The 17,912-nt window shown below is 47.7% G+C and overlaps 1 protein-coding gene across 25 annotated transcripts in view; it reads right to left on the bottom strand.

Annotated features, from left to right (window-relative positions):
- Window positions 1-17,912, bottom strand: part of PITPNM2 (phosphatidylinositol transfer protein membrane associated 2) — a 159,953-nt gene that overhangs the window by 39,857 nt on the left and 102,184 nt on the right. Inside the window, exon 1 of one of the 25 annotated variants that reach the window (XM_070769437.1) lies at window positions 6,953-17,910. The exons of the other annotated variants lie outside the window; for them this stretch is intronic. The gene's annotated coding sequence lies outside the window, so the exon portion shown is untranslated. Of the gene's footprint in view, window positions 1-6,952; window positions 17,911-17,912 lie in introns of those variants that run through there. 25 annotated transcript variants of the gene reach the window in all.

Below are 17,912 nucleotides of genomic sequence, written 5' to 3'. Positions count from 1 at the left end.
GGTCCAGTGGTTGAGAATCTGCCTTCTAACTGCAGCAGACACGGGTCCCGTCCCTGGTCCAGGAAGATCCCACATGTCCCAGAGCATCTAAGACCATGAGCCACAACGTTAGAGCCCAAGAGCTCTAGGGCTCATGCTCTGCAATAAAAGCAGTCTGTATGCAGCAATGAAGACTCAGTGCAGCCAAAAAAAAAAGAGAGAGAGAGAGAGAGAAACAACCCCTGGGCTCAGCTGGGGCAGCACAACACCTAGGTTGACACTCTCAAGAGAGTAAGACACCAATTTGGGCACCTCCTGACACACACACACACACACACACACACACACACACACACTCAAAACGAGAAAGAATTAATGTTTGAGAGGTTGGATGAAATAAGGACTGGAGACAAGGAAGGGAAAACCTAGGTTCAGTAAGTGTCATGTTTCCAAAGCGTTTCCACTGTTTTGTGGGCTCCTTCTGCAGCAAGGGATAAATGCAATGACCGAGAACGACCTTGGGCAAGACCCACATTGTCTAAATAACAAAGAAGACAGATGCTAACAAAGAGGTCAGACGCAAACTCTAAATGTTCTTGAGAAACTGTAGGAATCTAAGCAATCTGCCCTCTGGGCTCTTCAGAGCTCCACAGTAGATGACCTGCCCATACTCGCCTGTACACAAGTCAGACCAAGTGTTTGCTGGTTTGCTTCTTGTGACCTGCTAGGCACCAGGGCAGGCTGTGGGGCTGGACTACGCTTCTTCCTTCCTTGCGAGTGTGCTCAGTCGCGTCCGATTCTTTGCAACCTTATACACTATAGCCCTCCAGGCTCCTCTGTCCATGGGATTCTCCAGGCCAGAATACTGGAATGGGTTGCCGTGCCTTCCTCCAGGGGACCTTCCTGACCCAGGAATTGAACCTGCGTCTCCTGCGGCTCCTGCACTGCAGGCAGATTCTTTACACTGAGCCACAGGAGAAGCCCATTTAACTGCATGGTAACTAACAATAGGGGAGAGGAATCAGAACTCTAAGAGTGACACAAAATGTGCAGGCAAGGACTTCCCTAGTGGTCCAGTGGTTAAGACTTCACCTTCCAATGCAGGGGGTGCGGGTTCGATCCCTGGTAGGGGAGCTAAGATCTCACTTGCCCTTCGGCCAAAAAGCCAAAACATAAAACAGAGGCAATATTGTAACGAATTCAATAAAGATTTTTGGAAAAACTGGTCCACGTTAAAAAAAAAGTCTTTAAAAAATGCACTGGCAGTCACAGTGGAGTTCCACCCTGGGATCTGAGGTCATAACCTGACAACGCCTTTCTCAGCTGTGTGACCTGTGCCTCAGTCTCTCTATACACGTAATGGGGATAACACCACCTGCTGTCCAGAGTCATCATCAGGGTCACCGAGATAAGGGCAGGTGAAGTGCTTGCATGCCAGGGGGTGTTCATCACTCAGAGGGGATTTCAGAAAGGCTTTACAGAATGTGGAGCTTCCAGATGACATGAGTGGGGTTTCCTGGGTCTGTGAGATTCTGTTCAGCAGAGCAGGTGGGAGGAGGATGCTTTGGGAGAAGGAACAGCATGTGCAAAGGCCCTGGGGCAAGAACGTGATGCCCCATCTGAATGGTGCAACCCCAGGATTGTCACATGGTGTCCCTGGAGGATGGTACTGGGGCAGGGGTTGGGGTGCAAAGGCCACTGGCAGCCACTGTCCCCAGGGCAGAACATGTTCAAGGCCTAGATGTGGCTACTCCCTGAAGCCAGGCATGACAGCCCACTCACGTGTGCATGGAGTCCAGTGTCAGGCTGAGTGGAAGCAGGGTGACAAATGATCTGCCTTTGCTTCCAGAAGGGCTTTCTCCCAGGGGAGGAAAGACACACTGGCCAGACGGGGTATGACCACAAAGCCCATGTTTCTTAACTAGCACTTCTGCACATTAGTCAAGCTGTCCTTCCGAACAGCCCTGGGGAAGGTCTGCGGTCATCCACGCCCGTCCAGGCTGATCTCTGGGAAGCCACCGGTGCTCTGCCTGTCTCAGGTCACTCTGCCTCGGCCAGAGGAGCAGTGCTCAGGAGAGGGACATGGGCCATCTGGGGGTTTTCTTTCAAGGAGATCACTCTGAAGGGCCTGGCAGTCTCTTGCCTCGTCAGGTACTTGCATTTTATTTACTTAAAATCAGATCTGTTTCTTTCTACACCTACACTAGTCGGTTCAGACAACCATCCTGACTTCCTGTTGATGGAGGAGTAGGGGCACTTCCGTTCTCAAAATGACACCGAATGACTAAAGACACAGAAAAGTCACCATGGCCGTGAAGCGAGGAAATGGTTGCACCCCCTAACCACAGTCTGTGAAGGACAGCAGCCAGACGCCACGAGGCCAGAGCTGTCAGCAAGGGACATGCTGAGAGCTAACATGTGCCACCTCGGACCTCCAAACAAATAACATCACCTCCTGGAAGACACAGAACCATGGAGTCTAGGGCTGTGGATGCCCCCAGGGGAAGACAGCCATCACCCCACATTTTGTTTTCTACTTTAAGTTTTTAAAATTTATTTTTATTTATTGTTAGGCTGTGGGCTTCCCTGGTAGCTCAGCTGGTAAAGAATTCACCTGCAGTGCAGGAGACCCCAGTTTGATTCCTGGATTGGGAAGATTCACTGGAGAAGGGATAGGCTACTCACTCCAGTACTTTCGGGCTTCCCTGGTGGCTAAGCTGGTGAAGAATCTGCCTGCAATGTGGGAGACCTGGGTTTGATCCATGGGTTGGGAAGATCCCCTGGAGAAGGGAATGGCTACCCACTCCAGTATTCTGGCCTGGAGAACTCCATGAACTGTATAGTCTATGGGGTCGCAAAGAGTCAGACACGACTGAGAGACTTTCACTTTCATTAGGCTGCAGTGGGTCTTAGTTGCAGTATGCAGGCTATCAACTGCAGAATGTGGGATCTTAGTTCCCTGGCCAAGGATGGAACCCAGGCCCCTCACATTGGGAGCATGGGGTATTATTAACCTCTGGACCACCAGATAAGTCCCTTCTTTTCTATTTTTTTTATTGAATTATTACATAGATCCAGAAACATGCACATAAGTACACATCGGTATATTTTCACATACTGAACACACCTATGTGACCAGAACCCAGGTCAAAAAACAGAAAGTTAACAACCCAGAGCCCCCACTTCAACCCACCAAGGCACAACCTCCCCAGCCATGGACAACCACTGTCCTGCCTTTGCCTGTTTTGTATTTTGTACTAGGTTGAAGCCTGGGCTTCCCAGGTAGTGGTAAAGAATACGCCTGCCAACGCAGGAGACATAAAAGACACAGGTTCAATCCCTGGGTCAGGAAGATCTCCTAGAGGAGGAAGTGGCAACCCAGTCCAGTATCCTTACCTGGAGAATCCCAAGGACAGAGGAGCCTGGCAGGCTACAGTCTGTGGGGTCTCAAAGAGTCAGACATGACTGAAGCAACTTTGCACACATGCACTAGGTTGAAGGCTACAAAATTGCCAATATCCAACTGTCTTTGACCCACCAAATGAGCAATTTCATATGAAATCATGCTGTAAGTGCACTTTTGATTCTAAGCTGCTTTTGAAACATCATGATCCCAGGGTTCATCCAATTTGCTGCATGTGATTGTAGAGGGCTCAGTCTCATTGCTATCTAGCATTTCACTCCGCAAATATGCTATAATTGATTTAACTATTCCATCGTTGATGGGCATTTGGGTAATTTTCAATTTGGAGCTTATTGGGAATAGGGCTGCTGTGAACAACTGAATACACTTACAAATGCAATTTTACATTATGGAATGGACGGGGAGTGACAGTCGATGGGCAAATCACACCAATATGCCATTTCTATGTCAGAACTTAAGTTTTCCAAGGAAAGGAGTGAATGGGGCTTGGGAGGGAAGCAGGGCAGTGAGGGGATGGATAATAAGACAGAGAATCAGAGACTTAAAGAGCTTTTTTATGAACCACAATGACTGCATGAACCCCCAAACCTGAGAGAGCTGGAATCCATGGGCACAGGATAAATAACAGCTCTGGGAGGAAGACAATAAATTAGCCCAAAATGCAGCTGCAGACTGCCCTGGATCATTCCCTGCATTTCCTGCAAGCTGCTATTTAGAAGGTAGCTACAGAACAATAATAAGAAAGAAATTCACATAGGTCGTGTGCATCACGGGTGGGGGGCGGGAAATGACGAACATGCATCACAGGAGGAATCATCCAGAAAAATGCAGAAAGATTTCAGAAAAACAGCTCTCCCTTGAGTCAGAGAAATTACAGATATAATCTCTTAGAAACAAGTTGGGGCAGAGGAGTGGAAGAAAGTAAACAGAAATTTAAATAAGAAATTACTGGATAACAGAAGAGATGAAAGCTGAAAGGCTGGTAAGCAGAGTTCAGGGGAAAATGGAAAAGAAAAATAAATACATCACAGATACTTTTTAGAGCCTTATCATAAGCAATGAATAAAGAGGCAAAACATAGTGTGAACAATCAAGGATGGTAGGCGGGCTTGAGAAACTCACAGAAGATTAAGTGAAGACTAATAAGACAAAATGACAGATATGGGAGGCAGAAGGAAATCCAACATATATCTAATTGGTATGCTTCTCTGAGAAAATAGAATAATCGAATGGAAGTGGGAGAAGTATTCAAATATATAATGAAAAAAATTTCCTGAAATAAAAAAAGATTTGACTCTGCAGATTAACTGCCATTCTGTGGTCCAGGAAAACCTGACGGTATAACAAACATCAAGACATCCTTAAAAACCTGGTTGAGCTTAAAGGATAAAGAATCATACAATCAGGGTGGATGTGGAGATGGTTGAGGACAATCAAAATGTTCCTCAGCAACACAATTTCAAAACACAGTGGAGCAATATCTACAGAGTTCTAAGAGAAGGAAAATGTAAGCCAGAATTTTTATATCCAGCTAAACTGTCCTTTAAGCATAAAGTGAATAGACATTCTGAAACATGAATTTAGGAGCTTAGACATCCATGAGGTGTCTTTAACATTGCCTGATACTAAAATCCATTCAACCCAAAGATAAATAAAAGTAAGTTCATCAATGGAGAGATCCTGGTGAATACTAAGTCATATTTTTGAAATCATGACAGTTACGGTTACTGAATAAAACACAAAGACCTTGACATGGTATATAAATAACATAACTAAGAAAAATTGAGAATGGAAGAACAGAAGTTGACGATACTTTCCTCAACTTCCATGGCATGGAAGTTGATTCATTATGTAGATTAAAAAACTAATGAGGAGTGAATAGTTGGAGCACAGGAATTCTTAGAGCAGTAGAATTTCTGGACATGATGCTACCGTGCTGGATGCACATCATCCTACATTTGTCAAAACACACAGATGGTACAACACAGAAAGCGTGACGGCCTTTGAGTCTGGGTGAACTCCACGAGATGGTGATGGACAGGGAGGCCTGGCATGCTGCGATTCATGGGGTTGCAAACAGTCGGACACGACTGAGAGACTGAACTGAACTGAACTGATGGCCTTTGGGTGGTAACAATATATCGATGTAGTGTCATCAGTTGTAATGAACCACTCCAGTGGGGGATGTTGATAATAGGGGAGGCTGTGCTTTTATAGGTGGGGGTGGGGAGTATATGGAGAATCTCTGTACCTTCCTCTCAATTTTGCTGTGAATTTAAAACTTCCCTAAAAAATAAATTTTATTACTTAAAAAATTAACAACTCAAACCTTTTAAAGTTTTTCTCTCAGAAAGTAGATTAGAGGTTAGCAGGGGCAAGGGAGAAGAGGGGAATGGGGAGTCATTATTGAATGCTTACAGAGTTTCAATTTTGGTGATAAAAAAAATCCTGAAAATAGCAGTGGGGATAGTTGTACAACACTGTAAATGTACCAATGCCACACAATTTTACACTTAAAAAGTGGTTAAAAAGGCAAATTTTGTCATATATAAATATATACCACAATTTAAAAAATTAATGTAATAGGCCAAAAACCATTGAATTGTACATTTTAAATGTGAACTGTATGAGATGTGAATTATATCTAACAAACCTCTTAAGGGAAGTCCCTCATGGTCCAGTGGTTAAGACTCTGTGCTTCCACTGCAGGGGGTACAGGTGCCATTCCTAATCAGGGAACCTACAAGCCTGGTGGTGCAGTCAAAGTAATAATAGTAATAATAATAATAATAAAGCTGTTAAGTTTGCTTCCTCTTTTCTCATCTTAACTCTAATCTGTTAGAAATTATTATCACTGAAGAAATGTTGAAATGTTTGAATAAATGTTTTTCTGAAGTTTAACAAATACATGCAAATAGGTGATTTGCGGTTGGTTAAATTCAAGTAAAATTAAATTTGATTTTTATTTTTAAAATGCATGTAGAGGGGCTTCCTTAACAGTCCAGTGGTCAAGACTCTGCACGTCCAATGTGAAGGACCCAGGTTCAATCCCTGGTTGGGGAACTAAGATCCCATATGCTGTGCAGCACAGCCATAAACGAAAAATAAAATGCATAAATACATAAAAAAGCATATTTTAGAGCATTAAAATATTAGAGCATTTTTTAAAAAGCTTTTACTACTCTGTACATATCTGTATCATGCCATGCATATCTATACAGAATCTGGAAAAGTGTTCAATGGATGCTGTGCATGCACACGCTAAGTCACTTCAGTTGTGTCTGACTCTTTGCAACCCTATGGACGATAGACCGCCAGGCCCTTCTGTCCATGGGATTCTCCAAGCAAGAATATTGGAGTGGGTTGCCATGCTCTCATCCAGGGGAACTTCCCAACCCAGGGATCGAACTCAAGTCTCTTATGTCTCCTGCATTGGCAGGGTGGCTCTTTATCACTAGCGCCACCTGGGAAGCCTGGATGCTGGAGAGGGTTATCGCAAATTGATGGAATTTTGGGCAACTTTTACTAGCATTTTTCTTTATCACTCACGTTTTCATGAGGCAGCAGCAAAAGAGCGTGAGAAGTATGTGTATAACCGGCCAGAGAAGGTTGTCTGCGTAGTTGTGAAAATGATGGACTCTGAGTCAGTCAGACCTTCTGCCACCTCCCAGCAGTGACTGTGGGCAAACTGCTTAATCTCTTTGCTCTTTCATTTGATCTTCTACAAAATAAGAGGTGAGAACAGCACCTACCCCATTGGGCTGTCTTGTGGATTAAATGAGATTGTGCCCATAAAACACTTTAGTCCGGTTCCAGCCAGCACTCAGCTTAGCAATTAGGAGGTGCTGCTGTGCTGAGCAGGGTCTGGAAGGCAGGGCCTGAAGAACAGAGTCCGTGGGTGCCTGGCTGGGCTGCCAGGTGCAGGCACAGGTGCAGACACTACACCCACCAGCATCAGGGAAAGACAGCCCAGCACCCAGGACAACAGTGTCCGCAGGACCAACGGCAGGTGCTGGTTGGCTTTGCAGCCAGAATGCAGACCTGGTTAGGGCACACAGGAGTCCCTGTGTTCCCTCTCTGGCTGAGTCTGGAGCCAGGGGTGGGGCACAGACAGACCCCAGCCCCCTAAAGAGGGAAAGCAGTGTGACTTGGCCTCCGCCTGTCCACTGTGCCTCCTCACCCAGCCCTGAACCCTCAGATGATCTCATTACACCCACTCCGGCTGCCTGGGCTCGAGAGGCAGACTCACATTTCATCTCGGTCCCCGCTGGAGTCGTGATGGGTTAGACAGAATTATATTTTACTGCCTTCCACAGGGCAGCTTTTGGGGCTAGAATAATGAGACGGAAGAAAGAAATATACAAGTCTGCAGAGGCTCGCCTGCGTGGGAAGCCAGGCAAGGAGTCTGTGTGACCGTCCCCCACAAACCACTACCTTCCCCCCAGCCTCTCTGCAAGAACAGTGACAGACCTCCTAGAGGGCCCCTCAGATGTGGCACCTGTCTCTAGAAAAGCCTTGGGTTTCCAGAATCCCTGTATTCATGACCTTAGAAAAGACTCCCAGGCTCCATGTTCATCAGGAAACAGCAGAAGGGCCAGGTGATGTCAGAGTGGGGGCCACTTGGCATGGCGATCAGGGAGGTCACGAGGGGCAGAACCACCTCTGGTCAAGATGCACGGCTCAGACTGTGTCCTGCTGGGCCCAGAGCCCTGGCTTGGGCTGGGAGCTGGGGAGAGCAGGGGTGGGGGGTGACCCTCCCCCTTTCAGGTAGCTCATCCCCTGAGAACTAACATGGGAAGACAGAGAAAATGGGCCTGCAGTTGACCCAGAATATCTGATTCTGCTCAAGGACTTGTGGGCAGGACAGCTCTCGGGACCTCCCTAGCTGGGAGTTCAAAGGTCTCCAGGGACCCCAGGTTGGGGGGGCATTATCAGAGAAGACTGGTGGATTATTAGGGTTTGGCTCAGAAGGGTGGGCAGCTGGGAAGATACAACAGTGGCTCTGAGCGGAGGCCAGGGCAAGACACCCGGACTGGGAGGGGGAGCAAGAGAATTGAGTTTACAGAGAACCTAATCTGTTTTTCCGTGATTAGCTGGGGTTTGACGTCACAGATGGAATTTAGGAGTGAGGCTGTGCAGAGGCAGCGGAGGATGGAATCCATCCAAATACAATTCAGCTGCATTCTGGCCATTAGGTCTGGAAGTTCCTCCAAGCCAGGCCAGCGGAGCCTGCCTACACATTCACAACAGAGGAGGGGACGGTTGGTGGGGACGGGAGGGGCCCTGGGCACATTGGGAACGAACTTTCTGGATCCCCTGGGTCTCCCTGCTGCTGTCTTTAGGAAGCCCCCTTCTTCTGCTCTCTGCTTCCCCAGCCTACAGGGCCCCAATCAGGGGCCAAAGTGGGTATATTTTAAAAGAACTTCAGCTGCCCCCATGTGGGCAACTCCTTCCCTCCATACCTCCTCCTGCCATCCAGATCCAGGGACGGCAGGCTCCAGATGAATGGAAGAGGGTGTAGAGGGGAAAGGGGCAGTGTCCCAGGGACCAGCGCACCAGGCCCTGGGTGGAGGGGATGAGGGGTGGTGAGGGGGAGAGTGTGACCACTAATTAGCTGCCTCTCTGTCCCCTGGGGTAAAAGCAGGAGCAGACATATCCCCCCATGAAATTCTGAGCTGGAAGGAACAGGGCAGGGGCTTGCAATTCCTGCCCCCAAGTAGTCTCACCTTTATCTGTTAGACACTGGACTTCCTCCAAGGTTATGCGGAACAGTATAGGACACCCCCGTTCCAGTCCAACCCTCACTTTATAAATGGGGAGACTGACGCCTGGATTTCACAGGTGTGAAGAGCTGGAGGACACAGACTCCCTCCGTGTCCTGTAACCTTAGAAGATGATGGCACAGCACCCTGCAGCTTGAGTGCTGAAGGGGGCCCCATGGAGCCCCAAAGCCCCGAGTACCCCTGCAGTCACTGACATCCCAGGAAAGGCCACACGTCTCCTCGCTGTTTCCCTGCAGTGCCAACCTGGGGACGACTGCCAAGCCACTGCGGGACTCAGTCATCAGCCCTTCCCTCCAGGGACAGGGGCCACCTGCGGGCAGCTCACAGTGCTCTGCAGGCTGGGCATGCTGGGTGGTGGGGGTGGGACCCTTGGGACGTGTGCGAGGCTTCTGCAGCATAATGTCTGTAACACCCCAACTCAAACAGCAGCCGGGGCTGAGCAGCGAGGACTTTTTATCGCTATGGTGCAGACAGCAAAGCAGGTCCCCAGAAGGCTGGCGCCCTTCTCAAGGACAGCCACAACACTAAGGGCGAGGGGCACCCCACTTTCCCCAATTTCATGACTCCTACTCCCTGCCAGCTCCAACCCTGCTTGTCAGGAAACAAAGAGAGGAGATGTGCAGGTGAGGAAATTCAAACTGAAGTCCCCCAGGGACTTTCTTGGGGGGCGGGGGTCCAGTGGTTAAGACTCCAAGCTGCCCATTCAGGGGACATGGGTTTGATCCCTGGTCAAGGAACTAAGATTCCCTCATACTGTGGAGTGTGGCCAAAAAAGATTAAAAAAAAACAACAAGATCCAGATCCTCCAAGATGAGCAAGAGGGGCACTAGCCAGAACTCACCCCACCCTTTCTGCTGATCACCCTGTGGGGACCCTGCTGGTCACTGCCACCAAGACCAACACCCTGCTGGCCTCCCGGGAGCCACTCCCCGCTCTTAGCACTGAGCACAGCTCAAAGGAGGTGGGGCCGTTCACACAGAATGCCACTGGATGCTTAGAGGTCATAACAGAAACACACACCCAGAGGGACCCGGGCTGACAGTCTGGCTCCAAGCTGTGGCTCACACAGCCATCACCGGGGGGATGGCTCAGAGGTTCTGGCTCCTGGTGGCCTCCCCTGGGTGGTACCACTGCGGCACCCAGGTCACTTTCTTATGTTGGCAGTACCCACATCTGTTCATCTAAGCTCCTGCATCTGGGCTTCAGGGGAGTCCGCTGGCCTTAGAGATGAGCACCCCTTGAGGGGAGAATGTCCCCCAGCTACTGGGTCAGGAGGAGGAGGAACCCACCAAACCAGATGCTAGGAGGTGGGAGCACCTCCAGGTTAGTGGGGGAGCCGGGAGCTGTGCTTAAGCTGGTGTTCAGAATGCCATCCATCACAGGCTGGGGTTCTGCTGCAGGCTGTACCCCAGGGCACCTCCGCTCATGAATCCCCTGGGAAACATAAGCTTCTGGGCAGGAGAGTTAATAAGAAAAACCGGTAATGAGAGCCAGACCTGAGATTTTCACCCAAACTGGGACGACCCCTTATGTGACGATAACGATGTGATAACGACAACATGAAATAAACATCAGGCTCCCAGCACCGAATGCTCACTTCTCATACCAGTCTGGGCTCCAGGGGCTCGTGGACACCTCAGAGGACTCAGCACCTGGCAATCTTGCCCCAGTGATTCTGCTCCTACACCCACCCCAGTATTTTATACCTTCTCCTCAACTGTTCTCTATTCCCTCAAATTCCCACGCTGTTGCTGCTGCCGCCGCTAAGTTGCTTCAGTCATGTCCGACTCTGTGCCACCCCATAGACGGCAGCCCACCAGGCTCCCCTGTCCCTGAGTTTCTCCAGGCAAGAACACTGGAGTGGGTTGCCATTTCCTTCTCCAATGCATGAAAGTGAAAAGTGAAAGTGAAGTTGCTCAGTCGTGTCTGACTCTAGCAACCCCATGGACTGCAGCGTACCAGGCTTCTCTGTCCATGGGATTTTCCAGGCAAGAGTACTAGAGTGGGGTGCCATCACCTTCTCCAAATTCCCACCCTAGAATCCACTAATCCACCAGTACCTACTGCTCCTGCTATGAATACAAAGGAAGAGCATCGTGGCTCCCAAGAGAGGTCAACCTCTCGAGCACTGAGTCCCATCCTCGTCATTTAAGAACCTTCTTCTGGACTTCCCTGGTGGTCCAGCGGTTAAGAATCTGCCTGCCAATGCAGGGGACATGGGTTCGATTCCTAGTCCAGGAAGATCCTACATGCTTTGGGGCAACTAAACCTGTGTATCACAACTACAGAGCCTGTGCTCCAGAGCCCAAGAATCACAACTACTGAGCCTGTGTGCCACAACTACTGAGCCAGCACTCTAGAGCTACCATGCTCTGCAACAAGTCTCCCCACAACTAGAGAAAGCCCTTGCACAGCAACAAAGACCCAGTGCAGTAGAAAGAACCTTTTCCTGATGGGCAGAACTGAACAGACATTTTTCTTCTTTTTGGCCATGCCGCATGGCATGTGGGATCTTAGTTCCTCAACCAGGGATTGAACTCATGTCTCCTACAGTGGAAGCACAGGGTCCTAACCACTGGACCGTCAGAGAACTCCATGAATAGACATTTTTCTGAAGAAGCCATACAGATGGCCAGCAGGCACATGAACAGATGCTCAACATCACTAGTCATTTGGGAAATGAAAATCAAAACCATCAAGAGCTATCACCTCTCGCCTGTCAGAATGGCTGTCATCAAAAAGACCACAAACAACAAATGCTGGAGAGAATGTGGAGAAAAGGGTACACTTGAACACTGTTGGTGGGAATATAAATTGGTGCAGCCACTGTGTAAAACAATATGGAGTTTCCTCAAAACACTAAAAATAGAATTATCATGTTGTTTTGTTGTTCAGTCACTCAGTCGCGTCTGACTCTTTGCAACCTATGGATTGTAGCCCATCAGGCTCCTCCATTCATGGGATTTTCTAGGCAAGAACACTGAAGTGGGTTGCCAGTCCCTTCTCCAGAATTACCATAAGATCCAACAATCCCACTCCTCGGTATAAATTTGAAGAAAATGAAGACATTATTTTGAAAAGATATGTGCACCCCAATGTTCATAACAGCATTATTTACAATTGCCAAAATATGAAAGCAATCTAAGTGTCCACCAACAGATGAGTGGATAAAGCAGCTGTGGTGTATATGAAAGTGAAAGTCACTCAGTCATGTCTGACTCCTTTCAACCCAGTGGACTGCAGCCTGCCAGGCTCCTCTGTCCATGGAATTATCTAAGCAAGAATACTGGAGTGGTTGGCCCTTCCCTTCTCCAGGGGATCTTCCCAACCCAGGGATCGAACCCAGGTCTTTGGCATTGCAGGCTGATTCTTTACCGTCTGATCCACTATATACACACACAATAGAACACTGCTGCTGCAGCTGCTGCGTTGCTTCAGTCGTGTCTGACCCTGTGTGACCCACAGATGGCAGCCCACCAGGCTCCCCCGTCCCTGGGATTCTCCAGGCAAGAACACTGGAGTGGGTTGCCGTTTCTTTCTCCAATGCATGAAAGTGAAAAGTGAAAGTGAAGTCATTCAGTCATGTCCGACTCTTTGCGACTCCATGGACTGCAGCCCATCAGGCTCCTCTGTCCATGGGATTTTCCAGGCAAGAGTACTGGAGTAGGGTGCCATTGCCTTCTTCACAATAGAACACTATTCAGCTATAAAAAACAATGAAATTTTGCCATTTGCAACAACATGGGTTGACTTGGATGGTATTAGGCTTAGCGAAATAAGTCAGAGAAAGACAAATACTGTATGTTGTCACTTATATGTGGAATCTAAAAATAAAACTAATAAATGTAACAAAACAGACACGGAGAACAAACCAACGGATGCCAGTAGGGAGGGGCAAGCTAGAAGTGGGGAATCAACAGGCACAAACTAGGCAGCATAACATAAATAAGATACAGGGTATATTGTACAGCACACGGAATATAGCCAATGTTTTATAATAACTTTAAATGGGGTATAAATGTATAAAATACTGAATCTGTATGTTTTACACCTGAAACCAACATAATGTTGTAAATCAACTGTACTTTAATTTAAAAAAACAAATGAAAATTAAAGAGCAGGGCTTCCCTGGTGGCTCAGTGGTAAAGAATGCGTCTGCCAATGCAGAAGACACGGTTTGATCCCTGGTCCGGGAAGACCCCACGTCTTAGAGCAACTAGGCTGGTGTGCCACAACTCCTGAACCTGTGCTCTGGAGCCTGGGAGCCACAACCACCGAGCTCAGGGGCTGCAGCTACCGAACGAAGCCCTTGCACCCTAGAGCCTATGCTCCACAACGAGAGAAGCCACTGCAATGAGAGGCCCGCACACTGCAACGAAGAGTAGCCCCCATTTGAGGCAACTAGAGAAAAGTCAGCACAGCAATGAAGACCCAGCACAGCCAAAAATAACTAAATGATAAATAAATAAATAAATATTTAGAAATGTAAAGATCAGAAAAAAAGAACCTTCTCCTAAATTAACTCTCTCCTATCAGTTTCTGTCTGTCTTCAGCAGTCCCCTGTCCCATCAGCATGCAAATGTACTGGTAATAGGTCCCATATTTACAAAAAACCCCTAATAGCTTGCTTTCTTTTTTAAATTTTTTTAAAAATTCATTTTTATTTATTTGTCTGCTCTGGGTCTTAGCTTCGGCACACAGGATATTTTAGTTGCGGCATGGGAACTCTTAGTTGTGGCATGTGGGATCTAATTCCCCAACCAGGGATCAAACCCTCACCCCCTGTACTGGGAGTGTGGAATCTCAGCCACTGGTCCACCAGAGGAGCCCCTTGATATCTTTTTTAAGCTAACACTTTTGAGATATAATTGGCATGTAAAAATCTATTAGTTGTAGGTGAACAACACAAAGATTCGGTCCCACAGCTCTCTACACCCCAGTTCCTCTTGGAACCATCCCATCTTTCCACTCCCCATTATAGCAAAAATCCTCTCCAGAACTAGCTATTCCTGGGATTTCAGCCCACTACATCCCCGAAACTGCATCAGTCAAGGCCATGACCAGGTGGCTAAACCGGTGGCCAGCTCTCAGTCCTCATATTTCCACTCTTTTTGTTAATTCCTGTGTCTAACGCATACTGATGGAGCATCCACGGCTTGCAGGCAGGTAGCACAGACCTTGAATAGATTTTTGCCTGGAAAAGGTTCATTTTGCTTGGCCAGCACACCCAACCAGCAAACCTCCAATTGGAGCCGACTGTGTGCAAGGTTCCAGCATCTAGGCTCTGAGCCAGCTTATTCAGGGCCTGTCAACCATCAACTGCAATTTATGAGTTTCGTTGGCTTCAAAAAAATAAATAACTGGTGTTGTGCAGCCTGCACATAGCCCTGCCAGGCTGGCTTCAAACCGGGAGGGGCATCAACCTCATGTTGGGATATTTAGGAGCCATTGTCCCTGGTCCTACCCCCTTAACCCAAGGCTCTAAGTCCCCACAATATCTTTTTTTTTTTCACTTGAGTTTCTCTAGCTGCCCTGAATCATGTAGGATCTTAGTTCCCTGACCAGGGATTGAACTCAACTCCCCTGCTTTGGAAGCAGATTCTTAGCCACTGGAGCACTGGGGCAGTCCCCCAACAGTGTCTGTTGCAAAAGCTACAGCCCAATGGGGCCCAGGCCCAGTGCTCTAGTTGTTTCAGTGAGCATCAGAGCCCTTTAGCTCCAAGAAACTGCCCACAGTTGCCCACGATGCCTGAAACCGTGTTTCCCAGACTTGGCAATCCCAAGAACCAACTGAAATGTTCTTTGAAGACACAGATGCTGGAGCAACTGAAGACTCAGAGACTAAGCCCCATCCCCACCCTAGTTCATCACGGGCACCACGAAGAGGATGACAAGAAAATACAGTTCAGGGGCTTCCGTGGTGGTCCAGTGGTTAAGAATCCACCTTCCACTGCAGGGGACACAGGCTTTAATCCCTGGTCCAGAAGGATTCTACATGTCGTGGCCACGGAGCAACTAAGCCCGTGTGCCACAGCGTGCACCCTAGAGCCTGTGCTCTACAGGAAGAGAAGCCACCGCAATGAGAAGCCTACGCACCGCAACCAGAGAGTAGCTCGCTCGCCGCAGCTAAAGAAAGCCCGCGTGAGAGCAATGAAGACCCATCGCAGCCAAAAATAAATAAATGAATAAATAATTTAAAAATCCTCTTAAAAAAAAAAACACAGTCCCTTCCATCTTGACTCTTTCGAAGACCCTACCAGGGCCTTATCATACCCTGCACCCCGATGCGTGGAAATCAGATTTTCTGCTTGGTCCCCTGGTGTATAAATTGCCTCAATCATTTTACACATTCAGGCCACATGAATAAACTATGAGCTACTTAATCCTCATGACTGCCTTGAGTTAGATATATTACCCTCATTTATCTATTTGTTTTATTGAGGTGTAATTTGCATTGCATACAATTCAGTCTTTCAGGGTGGACAATTCAGTGGGTTTTGATGTATTATTTACAGAGCTGTGCAACCATCATCACTGTCTAATTCCAGAACATTTTTCATCCCCAAAGAAAACCCCACACTCATCATCACTCAGTCTCCATCCCCTCCTCACCTCCCCGGGGAACATTAATCTGCTTTTGGCTCCTATGGATTTGCTGGTTCTGGATATTTCATTTCATATGGAATCGTACAATAGCTGTTGGTGTCTGGCTTCTTAAACTCAGCATCACGCCTCAAGTTTCATCCACCTTGTAGCCTGTGTCAGTACCTCACTCCTTTTTGTGCAGAATAGCATTCTACTGCATGGCTATTATGCCCATTTATATATATATATATTCATTTATTTGGCTGTACCAGGTCTTAGTTGCAGCACTCAGGATCTTCCATCTTCATTGCAGCATGCTGGATCTTCAGTTGCGATATGTGAAATCTATTAGTTCCCTGACTAGGGATCAAACAGGGGCCTCCCGCATTGGGAGCTTGGAGTCTTACCCACTGGACTACCAGGGAAGTCCCTATTATACCCATTGTTAGAGCTGAAGAAGGGCTTCCCAGGTGGCGTTAGTGGTAAAGAACCTGCCTGCCAATGCAGTAGAGCTAAGAGATGAGAGTTCCATCCCTGGATCGGGAAGATCCCTGGAGGAGGGCATGGCAACCCACTCCAGTATTCTTGCCTGGAGAATTCCATGGACAGAGGAGCCTGGCGGGCTATAGTCCATGGGGTCACAAAGAGTCGGGACACGACTGAGCCACTCAGCACGCACACACACACACACATAGCTGAGGAAAACCATGGCTCATTGTCATTAAGGCATCTTGTGCCTGGTTACTCAGTACACATTGCAGTCAGGTTTATCTATTTTTCTCTGCAGCCAGGATAGAAATAGCTTAAGAACTGAACAAATTCTTCTAAATTTACATCAATTTATATAAATCTATCCCCCAAGTACAAATAACCACATTTTATAGTTTACAGATGCTTTTAGCTTCATACTCTCACTTTTGCAGCTCAGTTCTCCAAGGTGGAAAAGGCAAGTGTGCCCCATTTTGGAAAGGAATCAAAATTTTAAGTGGTGTATTCAAGGCTAGAGATATTTATTGATGGGTTAGCAGTGACTGCATCCGAATCCAGATATACCGTGCACAAACAGGTTTTTTTGCTCACAGCAGAAAAATGTTTGTTTAAAGCAAAAAAAAAACTTTAATGCTTTTTACAAAGATGCATGACTTGGTGAAATCATTTTTGTCTTTTTCTTTTGGATTATTTTGTCATGAGGGCAAACCTTGGACCTGAGGGCCAACCCCATGTAGATCCTGCCCAAGAGTCGTTACTTGGCTTTATTTTAATGTTCCTGGCTGATCTTGGAAATCAAGGATGTTTTCTCTTTCCAAACACAGATTCCTTGGTTCCAGCCCAAAAGTGCTGCACTACAGAGTGTGGGACCTGGGAATATGTATTTTTAATAAGTTCCCTGTGTGGCTCGTAAGAACAGAAAAGCACCTAGAGGCTAAAATCTTAACTCCATAACCTTGCAAGTTAAGTCCTTAAAATCAGGTCTCAATCAGTCCCTCCCACCTCTCCTCCCAGCAAGAAATCTGACACTGGGGCCCCTCTGAATGGCACGCAAGCAGCAGTGTTTACTAAGCCAGAGGTCCAGCTCTGTGCCAGGTGCCAGGGAAGCAGGGGACCAAGACAGAGCCCTTGGGGAGCCCCTAGGTCAGCAGTCCCCGATCTTTTTGGCAACAGGTACTAGTTTCATGGAAGACAATTTTTCCACGGACTTGGGGACTGGGGGATAGTTTCAGAATAATTACATTTATTGTGTGCTTTATTTCTAATCTAATGCTATTGTTGATCTGACAGGAGGTACCAGCCCACGGCCTGCACTGGGGAAGATGGACATTTCACAAGTCACTGAAGACCTGGTGGGAATATTATTCAGCCTTAAAAAGGAAGGAGATTCTACTACCTGGGCCTTGCCTCCCTTCCTATGGCTCTAGCCACCTGGGCTGCTTTCTCTTCATGGAATATGCCAGGCTACTTCTTGATCCAGGCCTCTGCCATCCCCCTTAAATGCCCGTCCTCTAGGTGACGGCCCAGGTGACCCCTTGTCCTGATATGGGCCGTGGTCCTGATGCCATGTGCCCTCTGGCTCAGCACCCTCTGGGACGGTCCGATCCACTTGCACACAGCTGTGCCTTCCCCACAGCACAGCCAACCCCACG

The sequence above is a fragment of the Bos indicus genome, chromosome 17 (genome assembly GCF_029378745.1).
Source record: "Bos indicus isolate NIAB-ARS_2022 breed Sahiwal x Tharparkar chromosome 17, NIAB-ARS_B.indTharparkar_mat_pri_1.0, whole genome shotgun sequence".
Classification (NCBI taxonomy): domain Eukaryota; kingdom Metazoa; phylum Chordata; class Mammalia; order Artiodactyla; family Bovidae; genus Bos; species Bos indicus.
This window is presented reverse-complemented; position numbering and strand designations above follow the sequence as displayed.